A 15,024-nucleotide genomic window follows, 5' to 3' on the forward strand; every position below is an offset into this window, starting at 1 on the left:
ATTCTAACTTTAAATATGATTATAAGCTTCAAATTTACCTTAGGTTTTATTTTTTAGTAAGCAACTCCTGTGGGAAATTCAAAAGAATTGTTTGTAGACACAATTTTGCTCACGCTAACACTTGCTAACAACGCTAACAATGCTCATGTTGATAAATTTGGTCACATGATATTAGCTGTTCCAGCAGTGCAGTAACAGCATAAAGCCAAAATGATTGAATTGATCATCAACCTGGAATTTCCAATCTCCAGTTTATTCATCTTCACAACTGTGACAATGATATTGCTGTATTAATGTAGTGCTGCCACTCCCACTGACAATCCTCACAACCAGTCTGCAGTCGGGTTCTCTTCACAGGTCTTCTCAGTTTTGAGGAAGCAGGACCTAAGTCGGAGGAGTTCCAAATTCTGTTCAGTCTAATCGGGTCAAGTAGCGTCTCGTTTTCCTGCCACAGGTCTCATGTCCAACACCTGAGTGGATCTGAATGGTCCTAAGCGTACGCAGTATCAGTTCCCTTCATGTGGTACATGACAATCCCCTGCAGGCTTTTATTGTCTATCTGTAGCCCAGCTGGCTACCAAATGTTTTATTGTGGGTGCACAAAGCAAAAATAAGACTTTCAGTTATTTATATATTTCTTATTTATAGTCTTTGAAGCATATGAACAAATTATTTTAGGTACTGGGACGTTCCTTTCATTCGTAGGACATTACTATTATATTGCTGCTCTTGTCCACCACGGCTGCTTGCTAATTTCTCTAATTAATTGATGTTGCGTCATGCTGCTGCCGGTGTTGATATTCTGTCTCAGTTAGGGTCTGTTTGTGTGGATTGCATTTTGGATTGGGTCTAATTGAGTCTAATTATGCTTGAGTCTATTCAGATTGGGTCTAGCTGTTATTTTTCGAAAATTGATTAATGCACTGGGCTCAGGTAGGTTTTCCACAGGTACATTTTGGACAACTGTAAACTACCTGGGTGGGGAGAACTTGCTGAGAAACCTAGTAGAGAAGAAAGCTTGCAAGCCAAAGAGATGCATATATTTTCCTTTGGAGTTTGCCAACCAAAACTGGGCTGAAACCCAAACAAATACTGGACTTATATTTGACAGATGGCAAGAAAGAACTCTCCAATAGGATGTAGCTGTGTCTAAATAATGCTGTAGTTCTCACATCTCACAACTGTAACCTTGTAACCTTAACTGTAACTGAACCCTTGAATGTAGTATACTGCAGCAAGACAGTCGGGTTGTTTTGGTCTAATGTGAACAGAATAAATGAGTAAAGAGCCTTTTTTTTTACACATTAAGTATTGCTGACACAGATCTGGGTTGCATGTATGCAGGAAATAATGTGTGATGGTATAAAAACTAAATCTCGGTCATGACTTTTGACCTCTGCAACTCATTAAAAGTGGTGTTTTCTTTGCAGCGTAGAGCATGTAAATAGATTTTCACTGCTTTGATGAACACATGCTGATAAGCTCTTCTAACCTTACTGCAGTAAAAGGAAGTCAAGCTTGTGTTTTGTGTTTTGTAGACAGAGTACAGAGCTTCTTTTCTTCTTCAACACATTGTGCAGCTCCACTAATCAAAGACCTTAAGTCGGGTCCCGGACATTATCTTCAACCAACTGCATAAAGGCAGGAGAAAGAAGGTAATGGGGTTAGCAATATAAATCAGCGCACAAGAAACTCTATTATTGGTAAAGTAATGGGACCGACGTTGTTTGTAAGCTTCAGCCGTTTGCTTAATTGCAGATCTACGAGCAACTCTGGCTCTCATTTACATATGTAAATTCTAAGCAGGCCAGCAGAGCTGTTCTTGGCAATGCTTCTGTTTGCCTGCAAGGAGAAAAAAGGGGCTGTGCGGCGAGAGAAATAGGGAGAGAGATAAACAAACAGATGGAAACTAAAATAGAAAACGGAGATGGAAGGGATCGTTTAAGAAGTGATGAGAAGAGACCAAGGCAGGGCTCTTGGGTGAGGTGGCGGTCGAGCAGAGGTGGTGGGTGGATGGTGAGGAGGAGGGCTTTGTCAACACAAGAAACTCAAGACTTCACCTGAACACACAGCAACTGTCTCTACGTTCCCCCTGCATATGGCAGCAGTCAGGACAAGTAAATTAAAAGACATGTAGGTTAAACCTGAGAGCGCCCCTACAGGTTGTCTGACAGTTGCGAGCGTCCTTAGGGCAAATTCCCCGCTAAGTTCAAGGACTCTCAGACTCACACTGATGTACGCAGATGTGCACAGATGTTGCTGTGCCTGGGATTGTGATCTGCTAGCATTAGAGGCACTGTGTGTTACTAATTCATATAGACAGCTGGGGACAGTAGGAGCAGGTCCCCAGTGGATTACCCGCTTCCAGACAGCATGCCATCAGCTAATATAGCCAGTGCATGTGAGCAGAGGAGTGTGGAGCCAGGTAATAGTAGAACTGAGGAAGAAGGCACTTGTCTCACAGCCCATAAATGAGAGAGCAGAGATTTTTGCAGCCAGACACACTTTGATCCTCATTGTTCCAGTGAGATGCCGGTGAACAGTGAGAGCAAGCCAACACGGGAACACGCAGAAAGAAAAAGAGTTCAAAGTTGAAATTCACCCATCTGAAAGAGAAGCAAAAACAAGCTTTGTTTAAAGGAATATTTGGCAACACTGTCACAGCAATAAATACTTGTCTTTCTCTTCTCTATCCACGTTTATGAGTAGCAATCTCTATGCCTGATTATATCAATCAGCAAGAGATGATATAACATAAAAGTGAGTCAACCTATTCCCAGTTCATGAATATGCATTAACTCTTCCAATCATCCAGCGTCTGTTTAGGGGGGGTGACTCTGTTGTGCAGGAATTTATGCATTTTACATTTACTGTACAGTTGTTGACTGAAATATAATTAAAGAAGAACTGGATACATTACTGTAGCACTGCTGAACCTACAGTATAATCCACAGCATCTGACTAAGAGGTGATTACCACCAAAATAAAATGATCTTGCATGTTTCCATTTTAATTGCAAAGGTGTGTGTTTAAATAATGTTGAAGCTGGTAAACATGATGTGCTGAAGACCAAAGATAGAAACCAATGGATGTCTCTCAGCGAGCTTTGTAAAATAATCATGGTGTTACTTGAAGCAGCATCCAGATACGCTGCAGATTGGAGGAATGAAAGCCAGTTACTGATATACAATTAATGTGACTTGGCAGCAGAGCAGTCTGGTGTCTCTGGTCAATCTCTCTCACTCCCACTCTTTGCCACTTTCACACACGTGCACGCACATACACACAGACAAAAGCCAGGAGAAAATTCAATAAAATTCATTGCCACGTCTCCACGTATTCCCAATTTGCTCTCCTCCTGTTGACAGACTCCTCCTCTCTCCTTCTGCTGATCTTGAGGCTGTCCTAATTCATAGATCCTCCCGAGGAACCATCAAAGTGCGACCTACTGTATTATGCTTCTTTCTCCTGCTTTACCCTTTCATTGTATCCCTGCGTGTGCACATGTGCACTCACGCACGTTTACACATTTGGTGCAAGGAATGCCCATTATGGTGGTGGTTGAGTAACGGTGCAGAAATTAATCCTGCTCCCAGATGGTCAAGCTTATAGTGTGAGTTTGTGGATGTGTGTCTTTGCACATTCTTTTTTAATATCTCACCGCCTCTTATCCTCAATCTAACTAAAGCTTTTATGTTTGGACCTCTGTGTGGGAAAATTAACCATGAGCTGGTTACACAGGGGCATGATGTATTTAAAGGTGGAACAAAAGAGTTTTACTGCATGTATGTGAAAGAGGAACTCCAGTTCCACTAAGTCTCATTAGTGTTGTGGAGTATTATTACTACATATATGAAAAAAGTTGTATAAAGCCTTTTGTGGCTCCAGAGGGAGCTACGCAAAATCTGATAAATTGGCTCAAGTGATGTCACTTGAGTTAGCGTTGGTTGAATCCGACAATGAAGATATCTGGTGGTGTGGAGTTAGGAAGACGTGAGTTTAGCACACCTCCCTAGCCTACTGCTCATGTCTACATCAGCTACCACTAGAATAACACACACGAATCTCTGAGCCTTGACAAGGAAGAAGAATATGGCAAATTAAAGAGATGATTGTTGTGTCCCAATTCAGGGGCCACATCCTTTAAAGGACGGAGAATATCGAAAAGGTCGAAGTTAGATGCAGCAATCTGGCCTACCTAGGATTTCTGCTTTGCGTCACCAGCTGTGTGCTGTTAGCTGTGCAACTGAGCTGAAGCCCAATACTTACATTTAAAAATGTGTCTGTTGGCATTGTGTGCTCTCATATTATTTTCATTACCAGCATGCAATGAATCTTGGGATAGGTTGGGCCACAAAGGATCCACCTGTTGGATCTTCTTTTATAAAACTGCCCATTGTAAGTCAGACAATTTTGTAGAAGTGCAAAGCTAAATCTGGGTTCTGTTGCTCTAAGGCTAAAACTGAGGCACATTTTCACCTTGCTGTTTTTAATCTGAAATGGAAAAATATCAGCTTCAGCACCAAGGACAGCTCCACTGTGCAATTTGTCAAATGCCAGCATCCGAAGAAAATTAGGATTTCCTTTTTTCTTTTTTTTTCATCCAGCATTTTATCGGGTCACAGTTAGGCTACAACCAGCATGTTAGGCTTCCACAGACAAATGTGGGTCTTTGAACGCCTACAAAAACACATTCCCTCTCTGAATCAATAATCCAATATGTTCAGTCAGAGATAACAGATGATCAGAAGATAGGTACTACGTGGTGCCAAGAGGCGCCTCCATCATGCCTGGCTCACACATTTCAAGTAAAGAGAGGACCCGCCAAAAAGCATCTCAAGGGACTGCCAATCACCTCGAGGAATGATAATACCGGAGACAAATGAAGGCAATAACTAGCAATGGGATTAGACCTCTTATAAAAGTGTGAAAGAGGGAGATTTGGGACATTTGTCTCCTCCACTACAGTGCAAATATGGCAGCGTAGTGCAGTGCAGTGACAGCAATGTGAGACAGTTTTGATGGGCCAGATTTAGCCGCAATTATCGTGTTGCATTTTTTGTGTGTATGCCTATTAAATGTATGTTTAGCAAACTAAAACCAGGCTGAAAATTTAAATTGGTCCATTTTTGAGCTCTAGATTAAGACTGTCTCTAGGTCAACCTTTGGATTTACATTAAAATCTGCATTATGATAATAATGCCATTCCTGGCTGTGCTTTCTATACTGACCATTAAATATCTGAACAAGAAAAATTATATCCCCTATCAATTATAAATATCCAGCCTTTTTTTAAACATATACTGTATGTACACTTTATTATGGCCTTCACAGAAAAGTTTTACCCAAAGCTTTTATCTAAACCAATGTCACCATTAACTGATGTCTATATGAGCCTCCATTGTTTATGCAGTTGGCATTGTTGGCAACATTGGCTTATTGTCTATCGGTAGAACCTGGTTGTATTACACATCTGTCATATCTGAAACGCTCTCAGGCTTCTGAAGCAAACTTTCCCCTCCAACAGTCAGCCCAGTTACCTGCAGGAGAAATCGGATGCTCTGGAGCATCTATAATAGTACTGTGTGCTCATAGAGGTGTGTTATCACACCTTGAAATACATATTTCCACCTCATTTCTGGATGTGAGAGCCTGTCATGTATCATTTATTAGTATAGTGAATATCATTCAAGGTTTTTGAAACTCTTATGATTAATTGGGAGAATGAACAAAATAATCAAAATGTTTTTGAGCCATTAATTTGAGTTAATCATGCTGTGCATTTCTTTTCCACTTTTTCTCTGTCTGTCACATAAAATGTTAATTTTCGTATGTAGCTATAAATCTGGTTTATGAACTACTATTATACTAAACTGCAATGAAAGGCACTGTAATAAGCCATGATGAATTTATAAATACAATACATATATGAAGACATGTTTGCATATCAAAACACCTTCTTCCTTCAGCATGGCCTTTGAGTCATTGTGGGAAGGAAACCATCCTTTTCGCAACTTAATGCATCTCATGAAATAACATATCAAGGCTTTGTCAACAAACAACCTGGGTCATCAAACAGAACCCAACCGCACATCTATTAAGGCTAATCATCATGAATGGATGGACATCAGGGTCCATGGAGAGCTGAGATTAAACCCAGCAGGCAGCGGAGGCAAACAAGACATGGAACTGGAGCTAATACACAGACAAAAACAAATCATAAGCAATATTATTTTTGTACTGATCACTTATTCATCTCTTTACGTGACTGCTGAGATTTTTGAATGATGAATTTACATTTGCACGGACAAGCTGTTTATAACCAGTGAAAGTACACTATGTCTTGACTTCGAATATAAAAGTTAAGCATGTATTGTCAATCTTTTTAATTTATACTTGTGATGTTGAAGCAAGTTTGCATTTCACATGTTGTTATGGCAGCAATATATAGGACCTAATTTGCATGTTATTTTGGGTAAGCCTACCACCAACTGCTGTTCCCTTTAAAACTCATTCAAAGATTACAGGAGATATGGAGCGTGCTTTTAAATTGGATTCATCTTCTTTTGAAGGGAATAAAGCTCAAGGGATGTTATTCACAGGCAAAGTAGTGGTAAAGACCATAAACAAACACATTCATCAGAAGAATACTTTCAAGATGAAGACGATATGTGGATTAAAACAAGTTTGACCACAATGTAAGCTCAGTAATAATAAGAACATACTGTATAATGTAGATCCGCAGTTGTTCCAAAATGTCAAAATAGAGTGGTTGAGTGGTGTAACCAAGAAAGTCTAGTGGAGTTATCTCCTGCTCTGCTTTGGACCTCCTTTAATCATCATATTAATCAGCACTGTTTGTCTGTTTATGGCAGAACTCTAAAGGATAGAATAAAATGCAGTTGTTCAATGTGTCGAGATTCAGTTATGTCGCTCTGCTGCACAGTTTGCATGTTAGTTCATAAAACAGCGGCTACATTAATATTACATTTAAATTTTTGCCACCTATCTAATGTGGTTAGTGAGTGAGATGTCAAGCTGCACCCACCCAATACCCCTGTTATGATGGTCACTGTAATTATAAATCTACAAGCTGCACTTTGCCCTTTTGGTTTTATTGTTTGTCTGCACTTTAAAAGAACGTTAAATCTGACACGAATCTGATTAAATGTAACAGTGAGGGTTATAATTATGTTGCGGGACAGAAGAAAAGCTCTCCAGTAGGCTAATGTGCCTGCGGTTGCTGCTCACTTGACTTCAGATGGGAGCCAGTAGGCCTAATTGGCTGCATACAGCCTAATAAGACTTGCTGGATTGTCTTGCTTAACATTTTATCCCCATCCTTGTATCAATTTTCAACTAAATTAGCCTGGTCCACCAGAGATACAGCAGATTCAGCCAGGGTGGGGGTGGGGACTGCTGTCTGACTGCTTGTCGCACTTCACTTCGCCATCACAGTTTTCCCAGTCTGCCACAGTGAAGACTGCATATGTGTCAGTCAGAGGCAGGACAGTAAATACTGAGTCCTGTGATGTTAAACCTTTCCTGCATGTGTATTCGTGCATTGAGGTCCAGCATCATTCCAGTGACATGTTCCTGCCCCCCCACCCCCCCAAGCCCGAGGTGATTTCATTGCTGCAGGGCCCCTCTCCACATTGTGTGTGCCTGGGAGATCGTTGCACAGACTTGCACAGATTTTTTAAAGCTCTGCAGTGAAGTAAGCAATGACATTTAAAAAATACTATGTTGGCAAAAACTGGGAAAATAAGGCCCAGGGGGAAATAGATTCAATAAAACTTGGATGACAACAAGGTCAAGAGACGCGTTAACAGAGTTAATTTTACAAAATCTGTGTCGACCTCTTTTAAATCATTCATCTCAAAACAAAGTGTTGTGGATGTTTCACATATTTTATCTGTTACAGATCAAATATTTTGTCTTTAACTGCAACATACTTTGGCAAAACTTTCCATACTTCCCAGTAAAACTCTCCACAAATTCCCCAATATGTTTCTTTGGGTTTTTTTTTTTTCAAAATTTGCATTTTCACCTTATTCAAAAATGAAAAGACTCAAAAACCAACAGAACAGTGAGTAAAAGACACTTTTGCATTATTTATTAGTTAGTTCGTTAGTTGTTGTTTTTTTTGTTTGTTTGTTTTTTTTTTTTTTACAAAATTTGGAAAACACAGCCACAGATAAGAGCCAATGGAACAAAACAAGCTTGTGGACGGCCTAAAGCACTCACCGTTTGCAGTGACCCCCGGATAAAGTCCGGCTCTGTTCTTTTGTGTTCTGCATTTTTCTCTCCTTATTTCCTGCCACTTCTCTGTCATTGACTTTTTTGTATAAAGTATAAAATACCCCAGAAATAAAAATAGCCCCTCAATCTCTTTCACAATCCTGCTCTGACACGTCTATATCAACTATAAAACTTGTACGGTTGGCCAGATTTCCCTCTGTGCCTAATGACTGAATATACAATATAGGTTTAGGTGCTTAACTTGCAGCCTCTTTTTCATCCCTCACATTTCAGTTGCCTCAAAGTATAAAAATCCTTTTCTAATTGGTCCTTTGTTTACATCCCTCTGTCGACTCACTCTTCATTTTTGCTGTCATTGATTTAGTATTGAATTGTGCAACTGTAGACTGAAGACGGCAGCAGTAGTAGAACTGTGCAGGCAGTGGAGTCAGATCCTTGATCAGAATAGTGTAATGTACTCGAGTGCACAGAAACTTGAGTACTCGTGATTTTCCTGGAGATCCTCTGAAGTACAAAAATGGCTACGTAAAAGTAAGGAATAAAAGGAGTTTAGAGGACGGAGGGATGAGTGTTGAAAATGGATGAGAGGAAGGGAAGAAGAGACTGTGAGCTGTGTGAGCTGTGTGAGCTGTGTGAGCTGTGATGACGAGGAGAAAGGAAAGTTGCCTTGGCTGTGGGCAGATGCTGGTTGCAGTGCCAGCTGGTGGGGGGTGGGCCCACCTGTCTCTGGTTCTCCCTGTCTCCCTCCTCTCTGCTGTGGAGAAAGCGACAGATGGAGTCCGAAGGTTCTGCTCCGGTCCCCGCACTGTTTCTTCAGTCCGGCTCTCTCCGGCCTCTCTGAGGGCACCGTGCCAGGGGAACATGGGGGCTGCGCCCGGCCCCCAGCCCTCCACCGCCACAAGGGTCAACTGCTTACAGAGTGGGGTCGCCCTGCCGCCTCCCTCTCCCATAAACCCACTGCTGCCTCCCTGTGGATGTAAGCAACAACTGCATCTTCTCTCTGAAGTCCTGGCTGAGCGGAGGCATTTCTTCACTCAGACAAAACATGTCCTCTCAAGGTCTCTCAGCAACACCAGCTCTGAAATCATCAAAACTGGAGGATTCATGTAAGCTCATTTAGGAGAGGTAGGGAGGGAGAGTGAGAGAAAGGTGCCAAATTGGAAATGTTGAACAAGTGAATTTATACCATCCCTAAGGAGTGCTTTGGTTGCATGGTGATGCATGTGGACTATGTGACAGCATGTTAAGGAGAGGATTGTGATGTAAGGTGCAGGGTTAAAGGGTTGTGTCACAACCTCAAAGCGCTGAAGTCCATCACAGGGTGGCCTGGTGACCTTTATATCTCTAGTTTTGTGATGAATCAATGCATGAGCTCTCTGAAGACCCACAGCGAGCTCATTAGGGATCCTATAAGGAGCGAGCCACCCGGACTAGTTGTTCTCTTGGACCTCCTATTAACCTGCTGCTATTTGTTTGTAACGATCCACACAGCGCTCGTTAAAAGGAGCTCATCCAAATAAAAGAAAAAAGAGAAAATTCAAAATGCTGTCCTTATATAAGCTCCGTCAGACCTCCTATCTATTCTCTATTATCTCTGGGTAGATTAATAAATTCTTCCCTGCTTGGGTTTTACCAGAATCAGCCTTGATATTTGTGGGTGTCTGTGTTCATTAGCGGTCGAGCTGAATTATGACTAAAGTCCTCTCTCCAAAAGCAGCAGCATAACTGGGCTGTTTCTCCTCCCAGCAGCCCACACTGCTCCCAGAGGTACCTTTAGAGCACATTAATGGATTCTCTACTATTCAGGAAGAAAGTTATGGTTGTAGCAAAAGCCTCCTCTCAGCGATAAAGAAATGGGACCAAATCCCAAGGTACTTATCGATATTTAAATAACAGACTTCTTAGATCTGGTCTTTTACTGTAAATGAGAGACACTGGCTTTCTCCAGGCCGGACCTCCAAATAGTGGACGATTCAAAGACGACCCAGGGCTCAAATGGAGAGCCAAATTCCTTAACAGCTCTCTGATGAACTGCAGGGTATCATGGGGTATCACAAGAGGGAAAAGTCCAAGAGGTTTCTTGCACTGGCTTTTAGGTTTCTCATAAAGCCTTGCGGTATGGTGATACATTGATTTAATGGAAATTATCTGGAGATTTTCCCTCTGCACGAAAAAAGAAATTACTTTTCCACCAGCCCAAAGAATTCAGCTGTGAAAATATAAAGACTGGGGGATGTGTAAAGCCAGTCAGTCGACCAGTATGGTATTATCTGGGCCGACAAAGCTTCCCAATTATCACCGAACATGAAATGAATCTAAAGAGACCAATTTTCACCAAATAATCAAGCCATTATCATTCATGACTCAATCACAGTGGAAATTACCAGGTCTCTGCTTGTGCCCAGCAGCACAGAAGAAGAAAGACCAGACATGTGAGGAAACAAAGGGATGATAATGGAGCCCGAACCAGTTTGTAGCTCCAGTGGGACCAGTGTTCATGTGTGTCACTTGGGTTTGGCGAGATGTGGGCGCTCTGCCATACCTGAGCCTGATTGAGTGCAAATTAGATCTTGTTTCATCATTTGAATGGTAGGCAAAGAATGAGCAGAAATGGCCGACAATCTATTTGGAGGCAATATCTGAAAAGAAAATCATATCAGGAGAGTATTCAGGCACCATGTCCCCTCTGAGCTGAGAGCATTTGGTGTGTTACATCTAATATTTTATCCCAATGACAAAAAAGTAGCATCTTATTGTTTTGGCTGTCATTGTTCCACTTTGTCTCCAAAATATAAGGTTGATAAAAGCAGATCTGGAAGTTTCGCTTACGATTGATGGTAGACGTTTGTGTGAGCAGATGCCCGTAAAAGTGGTGTTTGGAGTTAAGTGTTGGTTGAGGTGTGTTTGTCTAGCCTGGTGAAGGAGTGATGCAAGTGAAAGACACTGAGGTGATGGTGGACAGGGCATGGAGGATGGTTCTGCATCAACTTCCCAACTAACTTTTATTTGTCAGTTTTCCAGATACAAAGGATTCAATGTATTTCCCAAACTGTGAATATGTTAACTTTTATTCCTTTTCTTGTCAAGAGTTAAATGAGAAGATTGATACCACTCGTGGACTGTATGTGTTTGTTTGACTTCTTGAAGTCTTGTCGTCAATGTGAAGTTGCCAGACAAACAGTGGAGGGTTCAGGAATTGCTCCCAGCCAAGAATGTCTGGCACATAATCCCTGAGCTAAAGACCTGTAACACCACAACATGTCATTTTTACACTTTGGTTTTTGTACAGACTGAACAAATGAGATGAAATGTGTTAATTAGTGAGCTTTAGAGTTGGCACAAAGGCTTACCTTTTAGAAAAAATATAGCTGAATCTGACTAAACCAATAATTGTCAAGTGCACATCAGGGTTGAGAGGTAGACTCACTGCAGAAAGATTTTTACCACAGACAATAATTCATCCACCTGGTTGAAACATTAACGCATATAATCCATTAAAAGTCAATTTTTGCATCAAGGATATTAGTGTCCAGCTGTTTTCTCCACTGTTGCTCATCATGAACACCAAAGCTTTTGGTTCAGGCAGTTTGACTCCCAGGTACAGCTTCCAATTTCATTTCTGCTCTCCTGTGTACAGATCAAAACTATTAATTGAAATAGTTCTCATTCAGGCGAAGAAATGGTGTGGTTGATGGGGTAGTTTGTGGTGTGTTCGGAGGTGTAGTTCGTGGTGTGATTGGTGGGGTAGTTTGTGGTGTGTTTGGTGGGGTAGTTTGTGGTGTGTTTGGTGGGGTAGTTTTTGGTGTGGTTGGTGGGGTAGTTTTTGGTGTGATTGGTGGGGTAGTTTTTGGTGTGATTGGTGGGGTAGTTCGTGGTGTGATTGGTGGGGTAGTTTGTGGTGTGATTGGTGGGGTAGTTTGTGGTGTGGTTGGTGCTGTGTGTGGATGCTGTTTAGATAGCCTGTGGATGGAGTCTGGTTGCTGGTGTCAGCGCGGCTCTGATCAGCTGTTGGCAGGAGGATGAGCGGGCGGTCTCTCCCCGCGGCGGCACCCCGGGTCGAAAGCCGGTTTGAAGTTTAATGATGCCAGCTGCCAGCTCCACCAGGCTGTGAGCGCTAACGAGCTGGCACTGGTGGCGGACTGAGCCACGGCGGCAGCACCTGGAAATGTAGCACACGTTGCAGAGGGGCGGGGCTCCGCCGGGGCTGTTGAGGGGCCTGCTGGAGACCCAGGACGGCACCGAGAGGCCCGCATCTCTTTGAAGAGCGCCCCAATTTCCATATTTCATTACACACTGCTGACTGACAAGGCCCAGCCAGATGTTCTATTTTCAGCTATTTAAATTTTGACCTGCTTTCCTACCATGGATGCAAAAAGAAAAAAAATGTAATCAAAACACAGATGCCAAGGATGATGGGAACTTGGATCGGGTGTGTCTGCTAGTTTTTGTTCACATTCTTCATGTCTTTATATCCTCATACAGTGTTGACAGTAATCACACATTAAATGTTGCTCTTTAACTTCCATAGCCAATCCTTTTTCATTACAGACCGTCGGTTGACAGTCTATCCTGAGGGGTTCACTGTCTTACTCAAGGACACTTTAACAAGTCACACTGGTTGTTTCAGGGATCAAACCTGAGACCTTGTATTTATGAGACAGTCTCTAAGCATCCAGCCAGCCCAGCGCTGAATCGGCTCCCAAAGTGAGTGATGCATGTTCTGAAACACCTAAAGCATGCTCGCACAGCGCCTCTGTCCCTGAGATATCGGCTATGATTAATTCCTGTGGTATTCCTGTTGAAATGGCTGTTAAATTGCAGCGTCCTTACTCAATCCCTCATGCAAAAATACATCGACAACCCTGACCTTTTTGTGCATCTGCTGCAAATGGCACTTTGTCATCCTGAGTGAGCAAGCTCAAGGATCAATGTGGTTTTGTTGGAATAAAACTTCCTCGACAAACCCCCCTGTCTGCTGGCTGTGTGTGTGTGTGTGTGTGTGTGTGTGTGTGTGTGTGTGTGTGTATGTGTATGTGTGTGTGTGTGTGTGTGTGTGTGTGTGCGTGTGCGTGTGCGTGTGCGTGTGTGTGTGTGTGCGTGTGCGTGCGTGTGTGTGAGTGTGTGTGTTTGTCCATGTCTGCGCTTCATGAAAGTAAAACTCTTGAATGAGGAGGAAGGAGGAAAAACAAAGGATGAATCTGGGGTGAAACACAGCAAGAACAAGTGGAGAGCAGTTCTGAGTTGAACACCGAATGGCAAGAAATGAGAGGTGCTCTCTCTGTGAGAATCAGAGGGAGAAGGGCTTTCACTCATTACTCAACACAGCTCACAGCAGGGGAGAGAAAGCAGTTTATTCCTTCAGTAATCGGTCTGTGAATCTGAGTGTCTGTGTATGTGTTTGACTGAGTGAAAATACAGAGGTAATTGAGAGTTAACTAAGGCATTACAGGGGCAATACTGACACAGAGATACAAATTGATAAAAGATATCACTGTGTTTTTTCTGTACGTTTTTCTGCCCAACATGATGGTGTTTAAATTATCTGTATAATAGAAATCTAAAGAGGGAGTATTTATGTGTAGCAAACATATAGAACTTTTCTATTCTGTGTTTAATTGACAGAGAACATGTGAAAGGGTTTTTATCATCTGCAATAACAACAGGAGTGAGAAAGATAATGTGACACAGTGTTTTAGTGTTCAGTGATAAAAGGAGTTTAAGTGTAGGAGATAACACTAACTAACAACCTGGGGTATATAATAACAGGATAAGCTTATTTGCTGTTGGTAGTGTATTGTGAGGTGAAAAGAGTTCTGGTAAGACTATCTATTTCAGTGTGTTTGATTAAAATTTTAAAGGACCTATATTGTATAAAGGTAGATTTCCATGTCTATTTTGATTATAATGCAGGTCTAGGTTATTAACACTGTGAAAATATCAAAGCGCTCACTCCAAAGAGAAATGCACACAGCCTGTATTTAGAACCTGAACCTTAAAACAAGCCGTCAGGATTTCTGTAACTTTGTGATGTCACACAAAAGCAGTCACCACTCTCAGTCATGCCCAAAGCCCCCCATGAGCGGCTCAGAGCCTCCTCTCTTCTGATTGGTTCACCAACCTGTATTTACCAGAGCTCCAGAGAGAAGCCTGAGAGAGGAGATATAAAACTACACTGAGATGGTTTTTGGTGCTTAAAACTACAATTATATCTTCTCATGGATCAACACTTCAAATAAAACATGTAAAGTGTAAAATATGGGACCTTTAAAATGAATGTCCTAAAACTCTGAACATCTAAAAAACATTAAAATTAAGATTTAAATAAATTCATTATAAATATACGGAACTATAGATTGAAACAATTTGTAATTAGTCTTCGAAAGAGCTCATTTTACCACCGTGAAAACTGCACTAGTCAACATTTTCAAATTTGTTTCATTTGCTATTTCTGCATAATCTTCATGACTGATAGTTAAGATAGTCTAAGTAAAAATACTTGAAAAGTCAAGGTGCTGATGGAGTTAGTCAGTGATGCATAAACTTTATGTACATTTCATGTTCGTTACATGTGAATATGAAATCACTACAGCCTTGTGCCATATCATGCATGACAATAATATGTTGTTTTTTTCACATCAATACAACTTAGAAATCAAGACATCTGTGTGTGTATGTGGATGTAAGATGAAGCAGGTGTATCAGGTTTATTCATCATTCCTTCTCACACAAATACTATGAAGATGTTTTGTTATTCTGAATGGT

The sequence above is a fragment of the Seriola aureovittata genome, chromosome 17 (genome assembly GCF_021018895.1).
Source record: "Seriola aureovittata isolate HTS-2021-v1 ecotype China chromosome 17, ASM2101889v1, whole genome shotgun sequence".
NCBI classification, from domain to species: domain Eukaryota; kingdom Metazoa; phylum Chordata; class Actinopteri; order Carangiformes; family Carangidae; genus Seriola; species Seriola aureovittata.